The sequence below is a fragment of the Drosophila pseudoobscura genome, chromosome X (genome assembly GCF_009870125.1).
Source record: "Drosophila pseudoobscura strain MV-25-SWS-2005 chromosome X, UCI_Dpse_MV25, whole genome shotgun sequence".
Classification (NCBI taxonomy): Eukaryota; Metazoa; Arthropoda; class Insecta; order Diptera; family Drosophilidae; genus Drosophila; species Drosophila pseudoobscura.
Genome location: NC_046683.1, coordinates 45,865,908 through 45,875,499, shown reverse-complemented (window position 1 = coordinate 45,875,499; position 9,592 = coordinate 45,865,908).

Below are 9,592 nucleotides of genomic sequence, written 5' to 3'. Positions count from 1 at the left end.
TTAACTGTTCTTTATTTTCACTCTTTCCCAGGCAGGGGTAGCACTCGTTCAGACTCTTGTTTTCCGTGGTCTTCGGCTTCAGGCCATTCCATTCCATTCCATTCGAATCCAATCCGTTTGGCAACGCCCATTTGTTTTGTTTGGCTAGTCATTTGTTTGTTTACTTTTGAAACTCGAATGACTTCTCGTTTTGGGTCTCTCTGGTCTGAACCGATCCGATCCGATACGATCGTGCACCGAAATACCCGCCAGTGTTCATGTACTGGCTGGATGACGCCTCTTCCCATTTCTGTGCTGATGGTGGCACAAAAGCCATGATATGATCATAAAATTCATTGGCACTTGGCAGTATTCAGTGGCCGTAATTATCAAAGAATTGCGTGACTTTTCATTCACACAAACGATATACAAATATCTGCATAATGATTATTCCTTTCAACAAAAAACCCAAGACAAGTTGGTTAAGCTTTGATTTAAGCAATTATTCAAGTGCCATAGTGCACAGATATTGAGTTATTTTAATCTTTAACACTACCCACATTATTTTCAGGCATGGCATGCTCTTTTCTTGATACTTATCCGATGTAGGAAAAAGCTTTAGATATGTTTTGCCAAAGTTAATATTTATCTAATATACAGCCATGCTCAAGAAATTATATCCATTGACAGAACTAGCTTGACTGAGAATCAACTTTGAAGACGCATATCATTATCAAACGATCTGCAGTCGCCAATCAGCATGTAGCGATCTGCAACAAAATGCATATCCAGGTCATCACACCGCCCAGGGGCTAGGGGCCAGGGGTCAGTGTGTACTGAGCGAAGAGGCATCATCGAGTGCATCGACCAATCAGATATGGTATATATTCCACCGTGTTGCTATATTCATCCGTGATTAATCAATTAATATACAGCCAAGCTCTGGTTATCGCATATCGCCATAAGACTGTCAAATCGCAAAAGTGCGTGCTCCGGTTTTCACAAATCGTAAGATTCTTACGTTACGTTGTGCTATTTTTCCGATTTCAAAAATGAATTTCACATAGTCTATAAATAAACATTTTTATGAGATGGTAAAACCTAGAAACATATGTGCTGATGTTTTAAATTTATATTTTTATAATTGAAAATGTATTTTCGTAAATCTTAATATTTGTAATAGATAGATATAAATAGATTTATTTTTTATCACACCTCAAATTTTAACACACCCAAATTTTACCAAAACAATAACGAATTACAAATTCCCGATGACCGCTGACAAAATATCGGTTCCATGATTCCCGAAATTTTCGTTTTCTTTTGGTTATTACATTAATACAATGGTAATGCATTACGCATTTTATTACGCAATACAAATTGTGAATGAAAATAGTTGCAAAATCAGGAGCACACAAATTTCAGCTTCTAAGAATCTTTCCAAAATCGTAAACGCAAAACTGTGCGAAAACCGGATCATGGCTGATATTCTTTGTTAATTTCCAGTCATGCTTACATACATACATTTGTAAGTACATGCCCTTTGCGAATACATTTTTATGTTCTAATCTTTATATCGTGGACATCTACTTCTCTAGAAAAAGAGCCAATGGAAACCATGTGCGTCTCCTCAAAATAAAGATCTATTTAAAAATAATTTAGATATTGTTTGAACCGATCGTTGGTACTTATAGTAATTATTTGTACTAAAGTTTAAGTTCTATAAAATTATTATATTTGCCCTAGTGTATATATGAAATGGACTCTAGATCTCGGAGTTTATGAGAGCTTATATTATAAACTATCCTCAAGTAAATGGAGCCCCGAGGAAAATCCTACAAAAAAATATATAAAAAATCTATGAACGCCCCAAGGTAATATTTAAAACAAATTTGTGGTCCATTGATAGCCGTTCTATGGGTTTCCGTTTTTTACAAAGGTAATCTAAACTTTTGATGACTATTCATTCGAGTACGAGTAAGAGTATGAGTATGAGAGTGCCACTGGCGGTAGTTCGTTTCGTAAAAATTTGAAAAAGTTATGCCATTTGCAAGTATAGCCACTAGCATATTCCGAATGCCGTTTTATGATCTATTTTTTACGATTCAGTGGCAGAACGAGCACTGCGCCAGGGAACTAATGGCGCCGCATGCCCCTGACACGCATTTCGGAAATGGTCCTGTCCTATCCTATCCTCTCCTCTCCTCTCCAGGCCAATCCCTGTCCAGTCCACTGTCAGATGAGATGAGATGAGGTCGCCTGGCTATGCCATGAGGTAAACCTCAAATGATTTTGCGGGTGTCGCGAGAGTCCGCTGTACGCCCGTGTGTTGTCAAGCTTGTTTGTTGTGTGTATGATTTTTTTTGTGCATGTGTTTTTTTTGCCTGGTTTTATGATAATGTAATAAAAGCAAATTAACCTATAAAACCCAAAAAGTGCGACTTACACGATGGAATTGCGCCATAAGGTCTGGGCGTGTCCCCACCGCTCGCTCGCCGGAAATACATCCATACGTACGTACGTATACATCTGTACGTATCTATATCTGTGAAACGGAAAGAACGAAAAAGATCCACATGGTGATGATGCCAGGTTGGGTGCCTGTGCCTGTGCCAGTGCCACCCACCATGGATTGTAGAGAGCGGAGAGGGAAATAAGAGCAGCGTGTTAGCTTAAAGCAACAAATGACCAAAAGCAGCTCCGTTTCCCTCGGCTCTCGCAATGGCCCTGGCGCTGGCCCTGGCCCTGGCACTGGCACTGGAGCTGGCGCAAACGTGAATTAATTTCCAGGGAAGCCAAAGCCAAAGCCAAAGCCAAAAGCAAGTCATGCAGAGGGCAGAGAGCCCGGGACCAAGTGCCCCTCCGGGTGTTAAGTACAATATTTGCTGTGTTGCGCGTTTTACGAGTGGCGCTTTTGCAATCCAGCCAGGCGGGGCAGGCGGAGCAGGGGCGGGGCTGAGGCTGAGGCTGAGCCAGAGCAAGAGCTCGAACCAGAGCCAAATGCAATCAATCAATGGGTCAGCATGATGGTACACACCAGACGAGTGCCAACCACATGGGGCGTTTCCATTTGCGGCCGCCACATTGACCACCCTCTGTGTGGGTCTGGGAACGGGAGTGGGACTCTGGCTGGGAATGGGACGCGGATCGCATACGGCCTGGACAGGGACAGGGACAGGGACAGAACAGGGACAGGGGCTGGGATGGGATGGGATGCGGAGTCAGATGCCAGCCCAATGGGCATCGCATCCTTGGGCAAGAGCTGCACTTCACTTACAAATCAGTTGCCGCCACTTAAAACCTATTTTGACAATTGAGCTGTCCGCCTGTCAGCCTGACAGCGCGCACTTTTCACGCCACCACTCGATAGTGCCGTGCCGTGCCGCGCCGTACCGCGCCGTGCCGGATGGTGGTATTGCCATTGCCATTGCCATTTTCCGCACCGCACCGCACCCCACCCGGGGCCATTAGCTGAGGGGCTGAGGGACGCGACGCGCGTTTTATGCTGTTTTAATTGCAACATCTGTCACTGCGGTTTATGCATATATCAATTTCAAAATAGCCAGAAAATGGCAACGGCAATGATTCGAATCCGCAGCCCATGCCCAGGCACAGACCCAGGCCCAGGCCCAAGCATAAAACCCAAACCCGAGCACAACCCGAGCCGCTGCCGCCATGGAAAATGAAATATTTTCATTTTTATTATTCACTTGCACAACCCATACGGCAAAACTGTCACAACACACTCGCTCGCTCCTGGCGGCTGTCGGACTCAGTCCTCCGTTCCTCTACTTATATGACGAGGGGTTGCCCGTTGCCCCGGGTTCTGGGTCCGTGTCCGTGTCCATGTCCGGGAGAAGGGTCAGGATACGCACCACACACACACTCACACTCACACACACATACGCAACGCACAACCTTTCCCTTTTGTCATTGCTGCTGCAGTTGTTTGTGTTTTTCTGATTATTGTCATTTTCAGCGGGCTCGACTTTAATGGTTGTCAGGAAACATTAAAAATTGTCACATGAATATATCGCGCCGTTTCATAATTGAGTTCTTCATAGTACACTCACTCGCACACTCGTACTATTATGCAATGTCTGTCTGTCTGTCTGTCTATCTGTGTGTCTGGCTTATAGGAATACACGTAAGTACCTACATGTGTAAAATTGGGACATGTTTTACTCTCTCTCTCTCTTTTTGAAAACCCGTGGATTTTTACATTATGATTGCGGTACCACTCCACAAACTAATCAAATATCTGTAAAAACTTTCGAAAGTAACTAACTACTTCTATCATTAGTTATTTGGGTTAAGAAGAGCACAAAAAAAAGCGAGTTTGTTGTTTTAACTACTTTATGCTATAACAAATCTTTGGCTCAATCGATTACCATAAATAATCAATAAAGATTTGGGTACTTGACTTTGTGAGGCCATCATTGCAGAATAGTGATCGACACGCACACATTCAAATGACTTGCAGTGGGCTTGTGTGCGTGGACAGCAGCCCAAAACGGAATATGGTATTGGTCTCGGCAACTGCTGTACACGTGTATGTGAGCGGCAGCGCAGCAGCAGAGCATAAGGTAGGGCCTTGCCGACCGCTGTTCTAGAATCCAGATCCTTTCTTTGGGACTCTTCCTGACTCTTTGGGATGTGTTATATGAAAGTTTTGGTTGAAGACGTATAGTTTATACCCGATTCTCAAAAAGAGTATAGGGGTATATTAGATTTTTGGTAAAAAATGGAGGTGTGTAACATCCAAAAGGAAGCGTTTCCGACCCCATTAAGGATATATGTATATTCTTGATCAGCATCAATAGCCGAGTCGATTGAGCCATGTCTGTCTGTCTGTCTGTCTGTCGCCATGAGCGCCTAGTGCTATCCAAATTTCTGTAATATGTCACTATTACACTATGACACTTCCGCCACCGAAAAGGACGCAAATCTGTAGAGTTGCGGTCGCCGCCGCAACTATCATCGTTCCTCCTCGTTCTTTCTTTTAACTATCTCTTTTATTGTAAATCGTTATCTCTATTTATTACACATTTATATATATATTTATATTGCCTTTGCCAATACCTTTCTATTCCTGTCTTTCAAACAAAAGAAATTATTATATGATTCTACAAATACTTGTGAAAAACCTCGAAGAAATATCGATATAGCCATGGGTATATGGGGTTAATCAAATCAAATTATGAAGAGTATTTCCTTGAAAAGAAGATCCTTGCCCAAAAGAAGATTAAGTGTACTCCAAAGTTGAACAACTTATTATAGGGAATCGTAGGCTGAGCCCTTAAAAGGACTGTGTTTCTTTCTGATATAAGTTTAATTGAAAAACTCTCAAGCGTTTTGCAAACATACATCCAGCGTACAGCATATGCAGAGAGGACAACAGGGGCGGGGCCGCGGCCCAATCAGGCTGCAGTTGCTAAATGAGTTTGTCAATCAAAATGCAAATGTCAGAGCGAAGTGACATAATCCCACTCGGGAGTTGGGCTAAGTCGGGCGAGACGAGCCGAAATCCCGGTGCGAGTTAAAGCATTTGACCGCAGCCGCTGCTCCTGCTGCTCCTGCTGCTCTTCCCGCTGGCTGCCTCTCAGGGCGGGCATTTGAACAGATTCCCGTACGCAGCGATCGGTCGTACGCTCGTCCCGGGCTCGGCATCGGAAATAGCAACATATGACGAGGGCGACGACGACGACGACAACAACGACTACCACTGACGTGTGTACTCTCCGAGGGTTTGGCGGGAGGGGGGGACCTCAGAGACTGACTGTGAGGGATAAGGGCGATGGTGAGGGCCATGGTGAGGGCCATGGTGAGGGTGAGGGTGAGAGCGCACGTGGGTGGGGGTGTTAAATTGCATTAATCGGCTCTCGGGCTCATCGGACGATACGACACCGTTTATGTTTTATGTGCTCATTTATAATGCGTACTGCTCATTTGGTAATGGTTCAATAATGACTGTCAGACCACTTAAAGGCTGCCAAGGACTTGTTGGCTGTTGGCTGTTGGCTGGCAGCCCTGTGGAAACCTGACATCTGCTCCGGCATTATGGTGGCCAGCGCATTTTGGGGGCAGGCAGCTTAAAGCCACTTCATCAGTACTCAGGGCGCAACACTTACCGAGCATTTGACTTTTGGACAAGTCCGCGATTTCAGCCTCACAATAAATCGGCTATTGGTTTGGAACTTGGGAAATCCTCAGCTGACAGCTGCCCCCCACCACCCACCCCACCCGATCGGGCAGGCAAACGGAGTGAATCGAAGAAGGAGCAAGCACTCTTGTAATTTCAGGCGCCACTCTCCAGGGGTCAGGAGGAAACGAAGCTGAAGCTGAAGCCGAAGCTGCAGAAAAAAAAAATAAACCAAATAAATAAGTCGCAGGTTGGGAAATGGAAGAGATCCAGCCACGACTTCGATGTGACTGAGCCAGATAGACATAGACCCATAAGAGACGCAGTCAGCAGTCAGCAGTTGGCACCAACAAACAAACAACAACAAAAAAAAAAAAGAAAAGTAAAGAGAAAAAACAGTCATAAAAGTGAATAAGCCCATTCCCAGACCCACTCCCAGTCGAAGTTCCATAGCCATTCCCTCTCCCCAATTGCCAATTATGCCGCAGCAGCATCCCCACACCGACCAACCGACCGACCGACCGACAAGACAAACGTTCCAACTATCGACGATCGTTGGCTGCCGTCGATCCCTGTCTACGGTCGCCAGGCAGGCAGCCAAGCAGCCAAGCAGCCAAGCAGCCAAGCAGCCAGGCAGGCAGTCACCACTGACGCCAACCGGTGTGCGCGGAGACATCATCGGGCAACAGTGAGGGACAGGCGGAGGTCGGACACTAGTCAGAGACTGACTACAAGATGGCTTCCAGTGCTCGCCCGCACCAATGCGGACTCACAGGAGTCCAACCAAGTCGAATCTCTGCAGCAGTGCCACAGTCAGTGCCAGACAGACGTTCTCTTGTCGCATTCGCCGTGTCGCCGTGGCATTCGGATTCGGATTCGCATTCGCATTCGCTGAGAAGCTGCCTCAAGATATTTCATACTGTATTTTATTTAATTTGCGACGCTTATCAGGCGCCACTTACCGACGCGATCGGTGACAATTGCATACAAAATGCAGAACAACGTAAATCGGGGCTTGTGTTCGAGCTTCGAATTTACTTTAATTCTACCAGGCGATAATGGCATGCCTGGCATTCTTACAGGCCCCAGACTTACTACAACAGTCCCTCCCAAAGCTGATGGGATAATTAAACAGTTATGAGACACCCCTGGAATCCTATTGTAAATATCTATAAGATTGGCCTGCAGATTTGTTGAAGCAAGAAAACCGTTCGTTCAGTAATTCCAAATACAGGTACTCCCAGGGACACAACAGCCAGACATTTAGTACATAGATGGATTGATTCGCGAATAAGCACACATATCCCCGACTTATAGTTTTTGGGGAATGGGAGGCATCTTTCGTACACATCCATGCGAATACAATAAGCATCTGTACTGTAAGAGAGTACGAGAATGCCGGGTATAATTAATTCGCATCTGCGAGAAGACGACGACTGAGAACTGAGGACTGCTGACTGCTGACTGCCCTGTGGGACGGCGTGCAGACAACGACACGTCTTGACATTTGCATCTTGAAATGCAAGTGAAAGATACAATCCCAATCTGTGTATCCAGATGCGCCATTGTCGCTGTCATCGTCGTCGGCAGCATCAACAACAACCCGCCGCACGCTGTGGCTTCTTTGCCAAATAGAACTCTCTCTGTGCAGATGATAAATGACGTCGATTCAACAAATTGCCACACACCACACCACACCACACAGGCATTTGGCCATTTGGCCAATTGAGAATGGAATCAACGCCAGGGCTCCGCTCTCCGCACATACTCGTACTCGTACTGCCACACACACTTGCTACATCTGGTGGAAGTTAACTCCCCAAAACTCCGCCTCTTGCGCCCCTTCCACAATTTGGGAATAAATTCTGGGATATTTTAAATTTACATATATTTTGTACAATGAATCGCTGCAAACATCCACAGCCTTCACACGGAATGGAATGGTATTTGACAAGTATCAAGAGCACAACTTCAATTTTTAGTTGTTTTGAACCGTTAAAGTACTCTTAAATCAGCCAAGTATTCAATTTTATAAATATAGCAATAGAATACATTCTTTTTATGGTACGACCAAGCCCACAAATCTTTGCCAAGCCCGATTTTGAAACCACCACAAAATCGTATTCCTATCCTTATTTAATCAATAAGATACGAGTACTTATATGTATGCATGGTATTTACAAATACATTTTGTTTATTATCCGTCCTAATATTTAACCCTTTGACCCATCGATTAGGGTGCTACCAGAAGTTTTGGTTCGTCTTCCAATACTTTACTCCGACCGAAGCGAGTGAGCCGGGGGTTGACGCACGAGAAAAGCAAGTACGCCACCTCTTTTACCGTCGATTGCAGATATCACAGTCCCATCATAAAACTGCATGTGCAACTTTGAGTGGAAGTTTTATAAGAGGAACATGATTTGTTTCAGGTTTATTGATGATTTCTATACAGCAGTCACGTATTGATAACTGATGCTCTCAGCCACCAGTAAAAATGATATTTTAAGCGACTTTCCTCCAAATCCAAGTCTCCCATACCCTTATTGCGATAAGCATCAGTCACAGGCCTTTCAATATGAATATAAGCTTTTTCATTTGGACCACAATTTGTAAAAATATATGTACATATACTAAGATGTACTGGCTTATTGTCACACCAGTCCAAACCTTTCTTATCGGATAACTCGCTTAAACGATTATACGAATGATGAGTTGTGACAAATACATTTTAGCTCAATACCCAGTTCTGGCAAATCATAGAATAGCTTGGAAAAGGTGCAGAAATATTTTTCTAGGTTCATCTCGTCATCGAATTTCAAAATACAACTTCCATATAGCGAATCTCAAAGGGATTTCATTATACGGAAAATTCGTAGCATAGAATTCATTTTTTTTTAAATATAGCATTCAGTGTTTTATAAATTCATATAGAAAACTTCTTTGTATGGAAGTTCGTAATAGAAATGTTCGACTGATTGTCAAACTCTCTCTGAGTCTTCAAATTGCCTTGATCCTTTCTTTAGTGTCTCCTCGAACCTCCATAGTTTGTCCTCGTTCCATGATCCCTTTCAAATTCTTCTCCAGCACTGCACAAGATTATTTCAAATAATTAAAATATATTCATTCTTAACTAATCATTTTCGGCTTATCAAATTCAACTTTCAACAATTCAATTACACCGCTTAAGTTAAGCTCTTGCTAAGAACTATTTCAAATATATCTTTTTTCATTACTATCAAAGGAAATCACTCCGACTTTCAAACAATATTTGCTCCTATGCAAGTGCAGTCTTTTGCCAATAACTTCGATGAATTATATTTAAATGTTTTTTTTTCGTTTTTTTTATTACATCAGAAAAAACAAAGGCGAACAGAAATGATATATTTCTACGGCATTGAGAATGGGGTCCTCCGGAGTTGGCTATTTTTGGATATTTAATTTCCCCCTTTAAAAATAAGTTTAAGAACTTTA